The sequence below is a fragment of the Ursus maritimus genome, unplaced genomic scaffold (genome assembly GCF_017311325.1).
Source record: "Ursus maritimus isolate PB19 unplaced genomic scaffold, ASM1731132v1 scaffold_13, whole genome shotgun sequence".
Classification (NCBI taxonomy): domain Eukaryota; kingdom Metazoa; phylum Chordata; class Mammalia; order Carnivora; family Ursidae; genus Ursus; species Ursus maritimus.
In genome coordinates, this window is record NW_024423675.1 from 11,681,131 (window position 1) to 11,697,360 (window position 16,230).

A 16,230-nucleotide genomic window follows, 5' to 3' on the forward strand; every position below is an offset into this window, starting at 1 on the left:
GCAAGATGTGATGGTGCTGCCTTTGCTTAGCAAATAATCCCACTTTCAAAGAAGGGAGACAAGCTGCCTTGCAAATCCAGAGCTGCTATGGAGAATTCCAGAAGGAAGACACGACTTTTCAGAACCAGGGTCTGTGGTCCCTCATCCCACGGCTCTGTGAGGCACCATGCAGCGTCCCCCTGGGGCAGACTGGAGATCTGACAAAGGAAAGGAAATGCTTCCCCCAAAGTCTGACTCCCTGTATTGGGGAGGAAAAAAGTGAAAAACTATCTGAATTCTGAATGTTAATAAGATAGAAGCCAGTGGCCCAGAGTTAGAGAATAGGAGAGCACCTCCAACACTAATGGAAGATTTCATAGCATCGTTGGTGCTGGCAATAATGCCAGAGAGAGCTGGCCCCGGGGAGCCTCTCCTCCACTCCTGCTCTCCTTACTATTCGAGGAATCAAAGATGAATCCAAAGAAGTCAAAGAAGGAGACTCCTGCCTCCTTCCTGTGAAAAAAATATTCACATGTCAGTGCCTAGGAGACCCCGATGGGGCAACTTTATTCCATTCACCTCCATTCTCAGTCTGTGCAGTCCTTTTCTTAATTTAAACCACTAATATCATCCTCATGTTCTGCTCCTTCCCCCTCCTCCCCTCTCGCCCTCCTTGGATTCCCGAAGGGGAAAAGCAGGGTTGGGGGTGGGGGAGGTGTGGGCAGGACAAAGAAGCTAAACCTATAGATGAGGCTGGAGGTGAAGACCAATTACTATTCTGCCACTGTTAAAGCTAGCTGTATCACCAGAACCTTCCATTGTCATCCTGGCAGAAAGTTGAAGCTCTCTCTTCCCCAGGCTGTGGCTTCCTCTACTGGGAAGTGGGAAAGACAATGGCCCTCTGAGGGAATTAAAGGGCTACTGAGGGAATTAAATGATACGATGAGTACACAGAGCCCCGCGTGCAGTAGGTGCACAATAAATGGGAGCAGTTATCACTGTGTCCTCCCCTGACAAGTCATGCACATCAGCCACCTGTACACCATTGTCCCTGTCCCTATAACCGGCCACCGCAAGCAGCCCACACAATTCAGCTTTGCCGAACAAGGCAGATGGACCATGACTTCAACCCCACTGCCTTTAGCTGTAGTCCCTGGAGCCGTGGCCCTCTTTCTTATCAAGGCCAGGTGAGCCCCAGAGGACAAACTAAGCTTCACCTTTGGAGAGGACTAACCTTTAAGCTGAAATGGAAATTAAACAGAAGTTCTTTTTAGAGTTCAGAACGCCCAGGTATCTCTCCTTTCCATTTCATACCACTGCCCAGTATTTGCAATTACAGGCTGAGTTCAAGGAGCAGTGCTGTAATTGGGTGGACAGATGGCATCAATATTTCTGACACACCTGCACTCATATAAGTGCCTAAGAAGATCCTGGACCTGTAAGATTTACAGACCAATTTTCTCAACCTAAGTGGTTTGCATAGGCTTTGGATACCAATCTGAAATCATGTTGCCTTATCTAAACTGGGCCACTTTAAAAGAAGAAGATACAGTATCAGCTTTCTAGGGAGTGGTTTGCAGCAATACAAAACCAAGGAAAACAATTATCTGGAAAATGAGTGTTACAAATCAGCAGTTCCTATACAGAAAAGACACGAGACCACATTTCACAGAGTTTGGGAGAATCCACCCAAAATAACTACTAAGATAGAAAAATCACTAACTGAACTCCAGTGGTATTATTTATCTGGACCCCGGGCACTATCTCCAACGTTATGACAGAAGAGATGTGATAAGGGGAGATATTGTCTGTCTGAACAGTCACTTGGGGTGGCTGGGGGTCATAAATCTGCACAGGTGTTAACCTCCCATTACAGTCTAGAACAGCTCTCACCAGGGAAGTAATGGCGGCCATGTGCCCATCCATCTCAGATGCAATGGAGACACAGAACTCTGGGTAGCTACAGTGGAGGCCAGTGGTTTCTCAGGTATAATAGCCCCTTTAGTTCATCAGTATCAAGTGGCCCTAGGATCAACAGGATTTTACTGGGAGACTAGAAGCATATATTCTTAGAAGTAGAAGTAACCCCACATTACTTCAAATGGTTACCATGTTGAACTGGAAAAGGTAAAGTCTTGCCATGTAGGAAAAATGAAAATAAATAATAATCTTAAGTTGGAAATAGTCTTTTGATTGATTTTTCAAGTATGTCTCATCTTTTTTGATCACCTGAGATCTTTGTACATCATTTTCATCTTCAAATGAATTTTGGGCCATCACAGCATCTGCCCATAATCTCACAGCAGTTTCAAAATTAGCAAATTCCCTACTTCCCCCAGGAATGAATCGCTGAGACCACTTTACAGGTGATGCTAGAAAAACCGAATCCCAATATACTGGGGGGAGGGGAGTGCTGAGTGGAGAATTGTTTGTTTAAGAAAGTATCTGAATTCAACCTGCTGCTCTTATACAAAATAAATAGACAAAAACCTAACACAGTTCTCTCCCATTTACTCCCACACAGCTTTCTTCTAGAAGGGCATTGCCTCCTAATCTTTCACAGTCCTGCTACAGCAATGTTCCTATGCTAAGTTATCCAGAGAAACCCTAGATTTCATTAGCAGCATCCTCTAGCACCACCTCCAAGCCTCACCTACTTTTCTCCATTCTGAATACTTTTCTAATGTTTCTTCTTTCCACTAACTAGATCCTTCTTGGACAGCCAGCGTCAGCAATAGCTGGGAGCTTGTTAGAAATGCAGACTCCGAGACTCCACCCAAAACCGCTAAATAAGAATTCACTTTTTGGGGTGCCAGGGTGGCTGGTTGGTTAAGCAACTGCCTTCAGCTCAGGTCGTGGTCCCAGGGTCCTGGGATCGAGCCCCGCATCAGGCTCCCTGCTCAGCGGGGAGTCTCCTTCTCCTTCTTCTGCTCCCCCTGCTTGTTGTCTCTTTCTCTCTCTCTCTCTCTCTCTCTCTCTCTCTTTCTCTCTCCCTCACTCTCTCTGTCGAATAAATAAATAAAATCTTTTTAAAAGAATTCACTTTTTATCAGGACTTCCACGTGATCTCCCTGCACCTAAAACTTTGGAAGCCTGTGCTCCATTACGTACTCCCTATTCCTAAACCCACTTGGCCCTTCTGAGTTCTCTCTCTTTCTACTAGCATCACTGAAGGTTTTCTTAGTGATCCTGCCCCAATTTCAGTCTCAAGTAGCTCCCTTTCTGCTCTATCTCTCACAGTATATGAAGCTGTATATAGGAAGACATTACTTTCCTCTTTTGGCTCCTGTGCTTTTCATTATCCAAGCCCACCTAGATTTTCCCTGTCTCATTCCTTATATTTGTAGCTCAATGAAAACCAATTAACTGCTTGTCTACTCTGTGCTGGATCCTGAGCCAGGTGCTATAGTCACAAAGGTAGGTGAGAGACAGGCCCTGTCCTCCAAGAGACGCAGTCTAAATGGGGAGAGCTAGACTCTTCTCATTCACCCTAACAGTGGGTTCTGCTGTGAGCTCTCCAAGGGCACCCACACTTGAGAAAAGGGCTTCATCAGCCAAAACGGAGCAAAGATGACAACAAACAAATTATAGCTATTAAAGGTAAAATCAAATTTCATTGTTAATTAGGTAACATACCTCCCTCCCCTTTCTGTACTTGGTTAGATGGTCAATGCCCAAAGCATAGACACCAAACACCCTTTTCTGTCCACTACACTTTCCTGTTTCTTCCTAAGAAAACATTCGCCAATACACACAGACTCATCTGACATCTTATCAAAGCAACGGTAGGGAAACAACTGCACACCCTAAAGTCCTTGGGGTCGGATCTATCTCTTAGCCTACTTTCACTGAAACGACCACCCAAAATGTGAGCATATGTGGGAGACTACAGATGCCGCAAATTCTTTGTAACTCCCTCCATAAAGGTGTCATTTATTAACCCTCCCCTTGCCTCTGGCCTGGCCCTGTGACTTTCTAATGAAGAGACATGACACTATGCCAGTGTCAGGCCTGAACCTGGAGAAAGCCTGAGAACGTCCATCTTTGCTCTTTCCGGATCCCTGAGGCACCATGTAGGTAATCTGACCATCCTGGTGGAGAAACTCCACGAACTGGTGAGGCTCTGAGACTATGGAGGGGAAGGCAGGCTCAGCTCTCCCAGCATCCCAGTCCAGCCTCGGATGCTCCCGGTCCCACTTACCATCTGAGTGCGGTCACATGGGAGACTCCGAGGGACACAAGCAGAACTGCTCAGCTGAGTCCAGTCAGCCTACAGAGCCAAAAGAGAACTAATAAATTGGCCTTTATTTGAGCTACTAAATTTGGGGGGAAGGTTGTTACACAACAATAAATAACAGAAACAATGTACTTCTGGTAACTCGGGAATGATCTTGGAATCCCAAGACACTAGCCTTGCCTACTAGAAATCTGCCTCATGTGAGAGAAAATAAGCAATATGGCCGTGTGACCAACCAGCGGTCAACTGCTGTTTCAGCTGTGGTCCCACTGCATGTGGAAGAGCACGAATATCCAGCTAGAAGAGGACGATTGATAAAGGCCAGGAAGTCAGGGTCCAGCTGTACTTTCTTCAAAGTGAGGTGATGACTGTTCTCACGTATGACCAACCAAACTCTGAAGCAGCTGAGATAACCTGCCACCTGCCCCCATAAACTATAAATTTTGTCGCTTTCCTTAATGTCTAAACTCCCAACTGCATCACCCTGCTGAAGAGAAGGAAAGTCTCTACTAAAAACAGGCTTCTTGTAGAAATGCCAATATCTTATCAGGGATCATGCATGAGAAATGTCTGCAGATGTCTGCAGAGAAAAGGGTTGGATCTCCCAGAATCAAAAAGCCCCAGCAACTTTTTCCTGATCATCAAGCGTGCTCACCCCTCAGGTGATCACCATCCACTCGCTTCCCGATGCTGACGGGGAGCAGCGCTCCCGAGACCTGACTCATTGTACAACCGTGGGTCATGAGGTCCCAGAGAGCAGCAGGGTGAGTGCAGAGCGGAGGCCGATCCGAGGCTGACAGACCCGAGATGCTGGATAAAGAAACCAGCCGTGGGCGCCCATCGGCACCCCGCCATCCGCAGACTTCCACTGTGGAGAAAAGAGCGAGGGGTGAAAGAGAAAGCTCCACGAGAGGCCTGGGATGTCCCAGCATCGATCTCACAGGAGACACGCGGAGAATCAGTGGGGGTGGTTTAACTGCATGATTGGCTGTAAAACAGTCAGCACCTAATGTACAGTTGGCAACGCCCTGGGAAAAGACACATATAAAAACCCACATCAAGATATAATCAACTAAAATTAGGGGAGCAATTAAAGTAATTAGGGCATATTTATATGAAACTTAATGTTGCCATTACAAATTACGTGGAGGCAGAATATTGACGGCCTGGTAGATGCTCGCGTGCCTGCCCCGCTGGGCGGCCCTGGCTGCATTTCTCTGCCGCCTGTGCCTCTGTGTTCTCCTCTACTAACCGAGATACCAACCCCGGGTGTCATTAATTTTAAGATGCATGTGTCATGCAAATGTCTCACATTTTAACATCTGTGAAAAAAACAAATCATCGTTTACAGTGACTTGCTCTTAACTGGTAGTGTTTTTTTCTTTCTTTCTTAGGTACATAAAATGATGGTGCATTTAGAACCCACGGCATCTTAGACGTGATGAAGAGGTAGGACCTACTGTGTTAGGTTGTGGAGAGGATTAAAGGAATTAATATTGGTCAAAACGTAAAACTGCCTTACAGGGGGCAAGGGCTGGAAAAAATGTGAGTTATCGTAACTGCTACCAAATGGGAGATTTTTGCAGGTAAGTGCCCATCTCGACAGGAACAGTCAACTGTCTGCTAGAGAGGGGTGAGCAACACGGACGGGCGGTCCCAACCAAAGCAAGTATGTGCCTCTCTTCATTTTGCTGCCTGGACTTCACATCGCCCTTCCCGTCCCCTCCACAAGGGCAGGGCTCCTCAACTCTGCTTTCTTAGAGGAATCACCTGGGGAGCTTTTTTTTTTTAAGATTTTATTTATTTATTTTAGAGAGAGAGTATAAATGGGGGAAAGGGCAGAGGGAGCGGGAGAGACAGAACCTCAAGCAGACTCCACGCTGAGCGCTGAGCCTGATGCAGGGTTCGTTTGAGCTCACGACCCTGAGATCCCCCTGAGCCCAAACCAAGAATCGGACACCTAACTGACTGAGCCAACCGGGCACCCCCTGGTGGGGTGCCAGTGCCTATGACATCGCACCCCTGCACGCGCGCACACACACACACACGTGTGCACACATACACACACACACACATCCCTGTCACTGGCCTGGGCTAAGACCCTGGCATTGGGGTTTTTTAAAAGCTCTCTAGGTGATTCTGATGTGCACCCAAATGGAAAACCACTGCATTAAATTACAAGGTCTTTGAGACTAACGGTCTTTCTAGGAAGAAAACCAATGGAGTGCCACAGTCAGGGTCCTGGACTCAGCCACACATGGGTTCAAATTCCTCCTCCTCCCCCTGACTGGCTAAGTGACAAACGGCTTAACTTCTCACAGCCTCGATCTCTTCATCTAGAAATTGGGAAGAATGCCTACCTCATAGGGTTGCTTAGGGGATTCATTAAATATCACGATAACAGCTGAGCACACACATTTAAGAAATCAGTTGTTGTTAGTGTCATTTGAGCATCTACCGGGGAGCGGGGGTGCTTAAAAATATTTGTTGGTTGGGATTTGGAGACCACAGAAAGCCTCTCTCGTGGGAAAGAAGGGCAGGGAGAAGGAGGTGGTCAAAGGGTGTCGGGGAGGGCCATCTCACAACTGAGCCTAAGCCTGTCTGAAGCTTGCATCATGGGCACACAAGAATAAACGCTCTCTGTCCACCAGTAGGGCAGCATGCCTCATGACGACCCATGAGGGAACTTCCTCAGCCCAGGAGACATCGCCACCTGTCCCGTCTCCCATGTGTGCAAACTGGCAACTAAGCCGCATCTGATAACTCGGGCAGAGGCACAGTCTGAGGACTCTTTCAGAGAAGGAGGTTGGAACAAGAACATAAATCCTGAATGCAGGTCTGTGATGTTCCTTTCCTTGGGAATATATCCCAACCTTGAAAGCTGAGCAGACAGGAAGGCCTGGTCCGCACGGGCCTCCCTATCCTGCCTGCCTGGGCCGGGAGACCACCAGCCGGGACTTGCCACACTCCATCGATAAGCTGTACTAACAAGGGTACACGAGAAATGTGCAAAAGCTGTGCAGGGAAAGGAAACCTGGGCCCCATTCCTCCCATCAGCATCAAATGTTTATTTCTTGGCTAAGTAGAAGCTCTGCGGAGGAGAAACCAAACTAGAATGGAAATCATTTGCTGCCCTCTTGTGGGTGACTCAGTAACCTTCCCCTCTGCTTTTCAAGACTTAGAGACACGTAAAAGGGGGGGTGGGGAATAGACATGATGTCCAGAAGCCCTGCTCGCCTCTGCAAAGGACCTGGAAAAACTGCATGTCTGCCTGGTCCCAACCATCCCGTGTGCCAGGAAAGCAGTCTAGTTCTGGCCACAGCCTGGGGTACTCAAAGGAAGTCTGGGTACATCCTTAGCCTTGGAAGGGGAAGGAGGAGAAACAATAAAAGGTCTGACTTGTCATGGTTTATAATTTTCCTATGGTGCAAATCCGGATCTGGGCTCTTGACCCAACCCTGGATCAGTCAAGGGGGCTGGGGTGGGGACAGAGAGCAGGATGAGGTATTCCAGGACCAATTCTGAGAGTTACATCTTCTCTAGAGTAGCTGAGATCAGGGGCTTAGGCCTGTCATCAAATCCTGCACCACATCAACCAAACCAGGCTCTAGGGAGCAGGAGGGGAGGGGAATTCACACGGAGTGGCCCGGCAGGGAGCAGATGCTATGCCCCGCACTGCAGCCCGAGTCTCATCCCGAGGGGGCCAAGCCAGCCTTCAGCCCTTCAGGAGCGAAAAGGATTTTTTGTTTTGTTTTGTTTTTAGGAATGGTGAAAGATATCCTCCCTAGCTTGGAATATATCCAAAATGTGTGTTGAAGTCACAGGCTCTCTGGAGACTACCCCATGCTAATGAAAGATTTAAGATTTCCCTGTTAGCCGCCACGTAATTTGCAACTTAACTAGTGACAGATAAATGAACCAGAATGGATTTAATTATTACATTCTTAATATATACATGAAATTTCAGAAATCTTACAGAAATGCAATCGCATATTCTAGCAATCTAAGGAAAGAGGAGAACCTTAATAAAACAGTACTTTATTTACTATTATCTTTTTATGGATATGTCACAATGCAGTGGCTCGAACACTAGGACTGGAGCAATCCTTCTGATCCCAGGGGTATGCACATTAGAAAAGCCTGTTTTGTGAACATCCTCCATCCCCAAATCACATTGTTTTATTCTAAGGCTAGTCCATGCAGAAATCAATGAAATTTATTTTTTTGTTATATGGTTGACTGTCCTAGAATTGCATAAATACGGCTTCATATTAAGAATCCCTCCATTTGAGGAATCAGTAAACACATATCTAATTGCACCACTCACCTATCTAGAACCTCTCAGGGCCCCCCAGGGTTCTAAAGCTGTGCTCTCCAATACAGTAGCCATTAGCTGTGTGTGTCTATTTAAATTTACACTTTAATTCATTAAAATTAAAGACCTCCTTTGCACTAGTCACATTTCAAGTGCTCAGTAGGTACCCATGGCTACCATATTGGACAGTGCAAATGTCAAACACATCCGAGATCACAGAAAGTGCTCTTGAATGGCATTTTTCTATAGGCTGGCTAAAAACCTTCTGCAAAGCAAACAAGGCTCTTGACACCCTTAACACCCTCTTTGCCTTCTTACTCTGCTCTCTGGCCTCTCTCCAATCTGTCCCACTACATGGTCCCCTAACCTACCACTTATGCTAATCTCCCTGGGACGGCTCCCCTGTACTTCCCACCTCCACTCCTAGTGAATTACTACTCACCCTGTAAGACTCAGGTTCAATATCAGCTCCTCCTTGCAGTTTCCCATGCTCCACCTTCCCCTTCCCTACGACTATAAGGTTAATTGGCCTTTTGTGAGTAATTCCATAACTGTTTATTATTTTTATAAAATATTTGTCACTTGTTAATTTTTCTTAATATATCTTACTGATACATACTATAATTATAAAATATTTTCTTATCTACTGATAATTTCATCTTTAGAAGTTTTATGAAGTAATTATTTTAACACTAAATGTGAACTTTGATCCCACCCTAGTTTGAAATATAGTTCTCAAAAAACACCTCCTCTGTCTTCAGGGCTGGGGTGATTTGGAAGAATGAGGACTGAACCAGGGAACAAGGAACCTGGGTCAGAACCTCAGGAGAAGCCCTAACTACCTGTGTGATCCTAGACAAGGCACCTGACCTCTACGTGTTCTCCTGTTTCAAATGCAGATTTTGGTCTGCTGATCTCTGAGAACTCTGAGTCCTTCCAGGACCTGTGTCTAAGGAGGGAGCCAATGGGAGGGGCCAGAACCTCCCAGTCTTCATTATGAAGCTTTTGGAAACAAAATCTAAATTTCTACCTATTCTGCACATATCCATACCAAGCTGGGTTACTCTAAGGACTACTGCCTCACCCGCACCCCCAGAGCCGCCAGATTCTCAGAGCCATGTTGAGTCATCACCTGACAGCAATCTACCTGGGGCTGGGCTCTCAGACTTGCTGTGTTTGTGATTCACTTACAAATACCGGAATTATCGGGGATATGGAAAGGTACTATGTGTCCTTTAGTGTCAAAATGACACGAAACAAGTCAGATGTCACTAACCCCCCAAATCAATACATGGCAGTCTCTGGAGACGTTCAGACCTCTGCTCAGCCGTCATCTTCTCAGAATGGCTTTCCCTGACCGTGCATCAGGCCAGTCATTCTCCTTCACACTACCCCATTTTGTGTTCTTTATAAAACTTACTAACTTACTTCAGTTACCTGAAACTATCTTTCTTGTTACCCTGTCTGTAATGTGCCCACGCACACACTGAATGACAAGTCCCCCCAGAGCAAGACTGTATCTGCCTTATTCACCATAGCTTCCCTAACCCCTGAGAATGAGTCACACACGGTAAACACAGAATAAGTGTTTGATGACTATTTGCTGGGCAAATGAGGTCAGCAAAATGACGGCAGAATCACCCCTACAGTAAAATCACATTTGGTAGTGTCTTTAAACCTGCCACTGTTCCCATGTTTGCCCTTCAGCATTGCATAGCTGTTTGAGAAAAATCTCTTGCCTGTCCTGACCTTGCTGTGTTCTATACTAATGAGGCTCTATTCTCCCATGTTCCAGTGAACACATTCTCTTCCTTTGGCACTCTCTTTACACTTTGTACTTTGCTATGCCCTTGGTAGGCATCGGTGGGGTTTACCAGCTTAGACTATTTCCTCTTTGCTAGGAAATCAGGGGCTCAGGAGCGGGGTCGTGTATATGTAACAAAACTTTGTACCTCTGACTACGTGACTCAGAGCAAAGTGAGACAACCAAGAGTAGGAGAAGCAGGGACAAAGACAGCTCCAGGGACCTCAGTGGCACCCAAGTAGGATCAATCAGATTTTTTTCACCAAGAATCTTGAAAGGTAGAATGAAAAAACCCAAATACGAGGAGTCACCAGTCTCTAGAAGACATTGAACACTTACCTGTAGAATTGCCCATTCCAAGATTTGCTCACCCCATTCTTCCTTTAGCTCTGTGAGATATAAGGTTTTTTCCAGAGACTTATTTATTTATTTTAGAGGGGAGGAGGGAAAGGGAGAGAGAGAGAGAGAGAGAGAGAGAGAGAGAGAATCTCAAGCAGACTCCCTACTAGTGTGGAACCCGACGTGGGGCTCAATCTCACAACCCTGAGATCATGACCTGAGCCAGAACCAGCAGTCGGACGCTCAACTGACCGAGCCACCCAGGTGCCCCAGGCATTTTTCTAATTGATTCTATCACTTGTCATCAAATGAACCTTAACTGATACAAGCAAAGGAGTACTCCATTCCACTCCATAGCAAGTGACACTGTCACAACACCCTATCTGACAGATATCACTGTGACAGTACGGGCATTTGGTTGTAGTTAAAATAAACTTACACCTTGATCGAAGTGGCCGCTCGCCAGTAGGAGGCTGCTGGTGCACTGTGAAATGCAGGAATGTGGACAAAAGCTACCAACCCAGAAAGAACCCAGGTTGCTGGGGAAAATGGTACAAAACCAAAATGATCAAACTTTATGGGAATAGCGATTAAGACATAATGTTATAGTCATCTACATAATCAGATACGAGGAGCTGGAAAAATCTGGCTTGTTGGCAGTGTAAATGGAGGAGACGCAGGGTTTCAGCTGAGTCTAATCTCCTGATAAGACATCATGATGAGCACTAATAAACTGATCCCATTTCCAGATCTCAATAGGTAATAATGACACTGCAGCTTGTGTGGATTAAATGTTATTTGAAGTATGGTGTCTAAATCGGTTGTCATTCTATAAGGATGACACTGATTAGAGATCACCCAGGGGAGGGCTCTAAAGCGGTAAGAGACGGGTAAACCATGTGACATGAGGAACCGTTTACAGAATCAGGGATGTTTGGTTTACAGAAGAAAAGGCTTAAGAGAGTCCAGTTGCTTCATCACATATTTAAAGAACAAGCACATGAAAGAAGACCTTCATTGAAACTCAGGAGACAGAAGTAGGAACAGTAGAAAAAAATTGGAGGGAGGTAGAATTTAACCTAAAGAATAGCTTGCTATCACAATTTTCCAACGATATAATAAGCCACCTAACCAAGAAGTAGGCTACCCTTCCTGGAAATATTCTCAAACAAGCTGTTTCCGGCTAATTTAGAAAGTGCTACCGCGTTGGATGGATGAGTGGCACAGAGGACATCCCAGTCCCTTTCAAGACAAAAATGTGGTGCTTCCTGGGAAGATCCTCTCACTCACTGTCTGGGTGACTTAAGCAAGTACGTTAATTCCTCTTGGGCTTTTTCAGCCTTATCTATAAGAAGGAGGAGACTAAATTAGACCCTCCCTCAAATTGCAAAGCCCTGTAACTCACCATGGAGAGGGAACAGGACAGCGGAGGAGGGAGGGTAGGTTCAGAGAGTAGGAAAGAGGAGGGAGAGAGAAAGGAGGCTGCCTTTACAGGAAGGAGGAGAGGCTGACGTTTGTAATGGGAGAAAAGAGAAGGAATCAAAGGGAGGAAAGAGAAAGATGAAAAGAAAATGAAGGGGTTCTGCCCTTCCCCAGCCCCTCCTAGGCCTATTTAGTAGCTCCATCTCCACCTTCTTTATTGTTCAGCTGTTTTGATTAATTTCGGCTGGCATTAACATAGAGCATGTGGTTAATACCATAGTTTTAACTTCCAATTCAATTTTATTACTGAAGGTGTCTTTTTTTTTTTCCAAACAAGGATTTCTCTGAGACGCATTGCATTTTCCTTTTATATTCATCACATATTAAAGTTTCCAGGAGCCCCTAAATTTCCCATTTATGCTGATGCTCCCATTTTGGTATGCCGAAGGTACTTCATTGCCATTCGTTATGAATGAGCTCCAACAGTATTGCAACAGCACTTGGCAAACAGCTCCTGACTTTCAGGTGTCATTACATGCAAGTTAAACTAAATGGATGAATTTTTAGCAGGAATAATGTAGTTCATGTTGACATTATTCACAGCTTTCCCAAGAAGACAGGTATTAATCAGACAACACTCGTGTAGGTCTCAGTATATAAATATTTGGGCGTCTGGCTAAACAGTGCCCTAACCTTTAAAAGGCATATAGACCTTATGCTTTAAATAGGATCATCAGTATAAAGGGCAATTTAGGACAAATAAAAGGAAGAATTTCTTTGCACAGGAGTATGGATGTAAATGGAACCCATTATCTCAAGAGTTTAAACAGCATACAAATAAAAATAAGTCCCCAAGAAGCATCTCGATAAGTCAGTAATCACAAAGTTCTGTGAATTCTTCCTCCAAAATCATTCATGAATCCACCTCGTCCCCTCTACTTCCACTGCCTTTACCTTGGACAACATACATTTACTGAAGACTCAGAGGAAATTAAAAAGGAAGGAACAAATTTAGAAGACACTCTGCTCTTCCCTTCTAATGCCCACTGCTGCAGGATTCATCTTCCTTTATCATCTTGCTGGTCTTCCACTTGAAAGTCCTCATTGCATCCCACACAAAGTCCAAACTCCTCCTTTTGGCCCCCGCCATGCTCTTCCAGTGTCTTGCACAGATCTGGTTACAAACTCACTTGCCACTTACAACAGGACCCCTCCACTGCGTTCGAGCAGTCAGGAGCACAACTATAGCACCCAGCACAGAGCAGCCAGACCTCAAAAGCATAGATTCCTACTATTTTTTAAGTCTTAGATTAACCCTTATCTTAAACATAGGCAGAATCAAAACACAAATCATTACAACGTCCCTGAATCACAATTCAGGAATAAACCTCTATGAAGAATTTACCCTCCATTTTTGGTTTTAGATGAGAAATTTTGGTAACCAATCTTTCCCTGGGCACCTGGGTGGCTCTGTCGGTTAAGCATCCAACTCTTGATTTCAGGTCAGGTCATGATCTCAGGGTGGTGAGACCGAGCCCCATGTCAGGCTCTGTGGGGGGCATGGAATCTGCTCAAGGTTCTCTCTCTCCCTCTGCCCTTCCCCACTCCATTTCTCCCTCTAAGAAAAACAAAGACAAAACAAAACAAAACCACTAAACTTTTCCATCAAATTCCACTAGCTTTCCATAAGGCCAAGGCCTCCTACTAGTCAATCTCCAAGCCAGGCCCCTTGACAGCACTTACGCACTTGCCAGATACCTTGTCACATCTATGTAGTTTATATTCCCGTATAAAAAATGATCTTATTAAGTCCCTCCAAATCACTAGCACAGCACATCACTTGTGCTCACAAGGTGAGCCATGATTATCCATTGACCGATTGATTATATGATTGATTTTTATATGTGGATGTTAGTTTCATCCTAGGTTACTAAAACAGAAGGACATTTGGAAACATTCCTACATGCCAAGGGATAAGTTCAGAGTGCCTCAAGATCTGAGGGCAAGAACAACCAGTTCACTGGACTAACAGAATATTTCACTCTCTTATTTTGCAATGATAATGGAAGAAATAGAAGCCCATGAGAAGGAACAAGGAAAGGTGCAGTTGCTTGGAGCAGAGCCGCTGTGGTAAGAGCCTCCCACATCTACCCTGTGAAAAGACACCAAAGTCCTGCCCATTTAGGTGAGGACATCAGTGGCTCTCCACAGACTTATGACTATCAAACCCACGTAAAAATTATCTGGTTCTCTTTCACATGTATATGCTACCTTTTACAGGAAGTAAAATTGGGAATGTACTCTCACCTTCTACTGAGTCCCCAGGACAATAGGCTCCAACTAATCCCACTCTGCAGCGGGGACTCAAATCACTGAGGCAGGTCTAGCAGAGGTGGGGGAAGGGTGAGGGTAGTTTCCAATCACCGCCAGCTTAGTGAATGGGGTTTGGTGGAGAGCTCAACATTTTACTGGAAAGGTCTACCTTTCAGCATTAAAAGAGGCAGCTAATGGCACCATCTTACTTTGCCCAAGAGGACTTTTGGGAAAGTGGTAGATTCCAATCAAGGGGAAATGGCAGAGTCATAAAGGGTGAGCCAGGGGAGATGCATTTGCCTGTGTCATGGGAACCACCAGATGAAAGATCTCTGGTACTAGGAGGTCTCCAGAGTTTCTGTGAACACGCCCAGCACAGAGTCATCTTTAAACATCTACAACTAGGGGCACCTGGGTGGCTCAGTTGCTTAAGCAAGAGTTCTGGGATCAGCCCCACACAGGGCTTCCTGCTCAGCAGGGGGCCTGCTTCTCCCTCTCCCTCTGCCACTCCCCCTGCTTGCGCTCTCTCACTCTCCCTCTCTCTCTCCCTCCCTCTCTCAAATGAAGAAATAAACAAAATCTTTTTAAGAAAACCATCTACAAATATCTACAAACATTTTGGTGGCAAACTCAAGTTAGACATGCTTTCTTCTGCCTTCTCTGTTCTAACCCCATAACGGCCAGAAGTTACAGCTAGCCAATGCGTGTATGGAGTAGGGAAGGAATAATGAGGTAGAGGTTGACAGAAGACACAAAATAAAGGTTCCATGCCCTTCTGATGGAGACTCAAGCAAAGCAAGGGAGCAGCTTCCCTGCTGAATGCAATTCAGAATTTTGATTATTACACAACTGCACATATTCATGACAGAGCTGCCCCTGCTTTGAGAGACTAAAGAGATCCCCAACTTTTCACTATCCAAAAGTAAGCAGATAAACAATGAGGCTTCCTAAAATGTCATCCAATATAGGGGGCAAACTAGCCCTACAGAGACTCACTTTGCAGGGGCAGTTGAAAAACCAATAATAAGTTGCTTTATAATCATACCTGACATGTCTGCTTTTAAAGTGCTGGTTGCCGGGTTGGGTGGCTCAGTCAGTTAAGCGCCTGCCTTCAGCTCAGGTTATGATCCCAGGGTCCTGGGATAACACCCCATATTGGGCTCCCTGCTCAGTGGGGGGGTCTGCTTCTCCCTCTACCTCCTCCCTGCTTGTGCTCTCTCTTTCTCTCTCTCTCTCAAATAAGTTGTTAAAACACACATATATAATATAAACATATATATTAATATATTAATATTAACTATATGTATATTAATATATGTAAAGTACTGGTTGCATATATAAGACTGTATAGGAAAGAGAGCTAACAACAATAGCATGAGTTCAAATTCCTCATATCAGGGAAGAGTTGAAGCAGGAGGAGGACAAAGTAAAAAAAGAAGTCTTATCTCCTACCTACGAGGGATTTCTCCCTCTATTTTTGTGTGCGGAGATCGGGCTAAATCCATACATGCCAACACTTAAGCAAAGAAAGTATCACCAACATCACTCTGCTTCCTATAGGATGCAAAAACTGAGAGCTAAAAGGAATACACTTCCAAGGCTCCCAAAGAAAGCCATACACAGCTTTAATGGATGTAGTCTTATTCATAAGTTAAATGCACTATAATACATAGAAACGGTATAAAACAAATAATAGGTGAATGTACCTCACACTAGAGGCTCCAACACAAGGTTTTATTGGGCAGCATAAGACTGCAGGGGTGGAGAAAAACACAGTGCCCACCCTGGGCAGGATTTGGGATTCAGATCCATGGTCTGTGT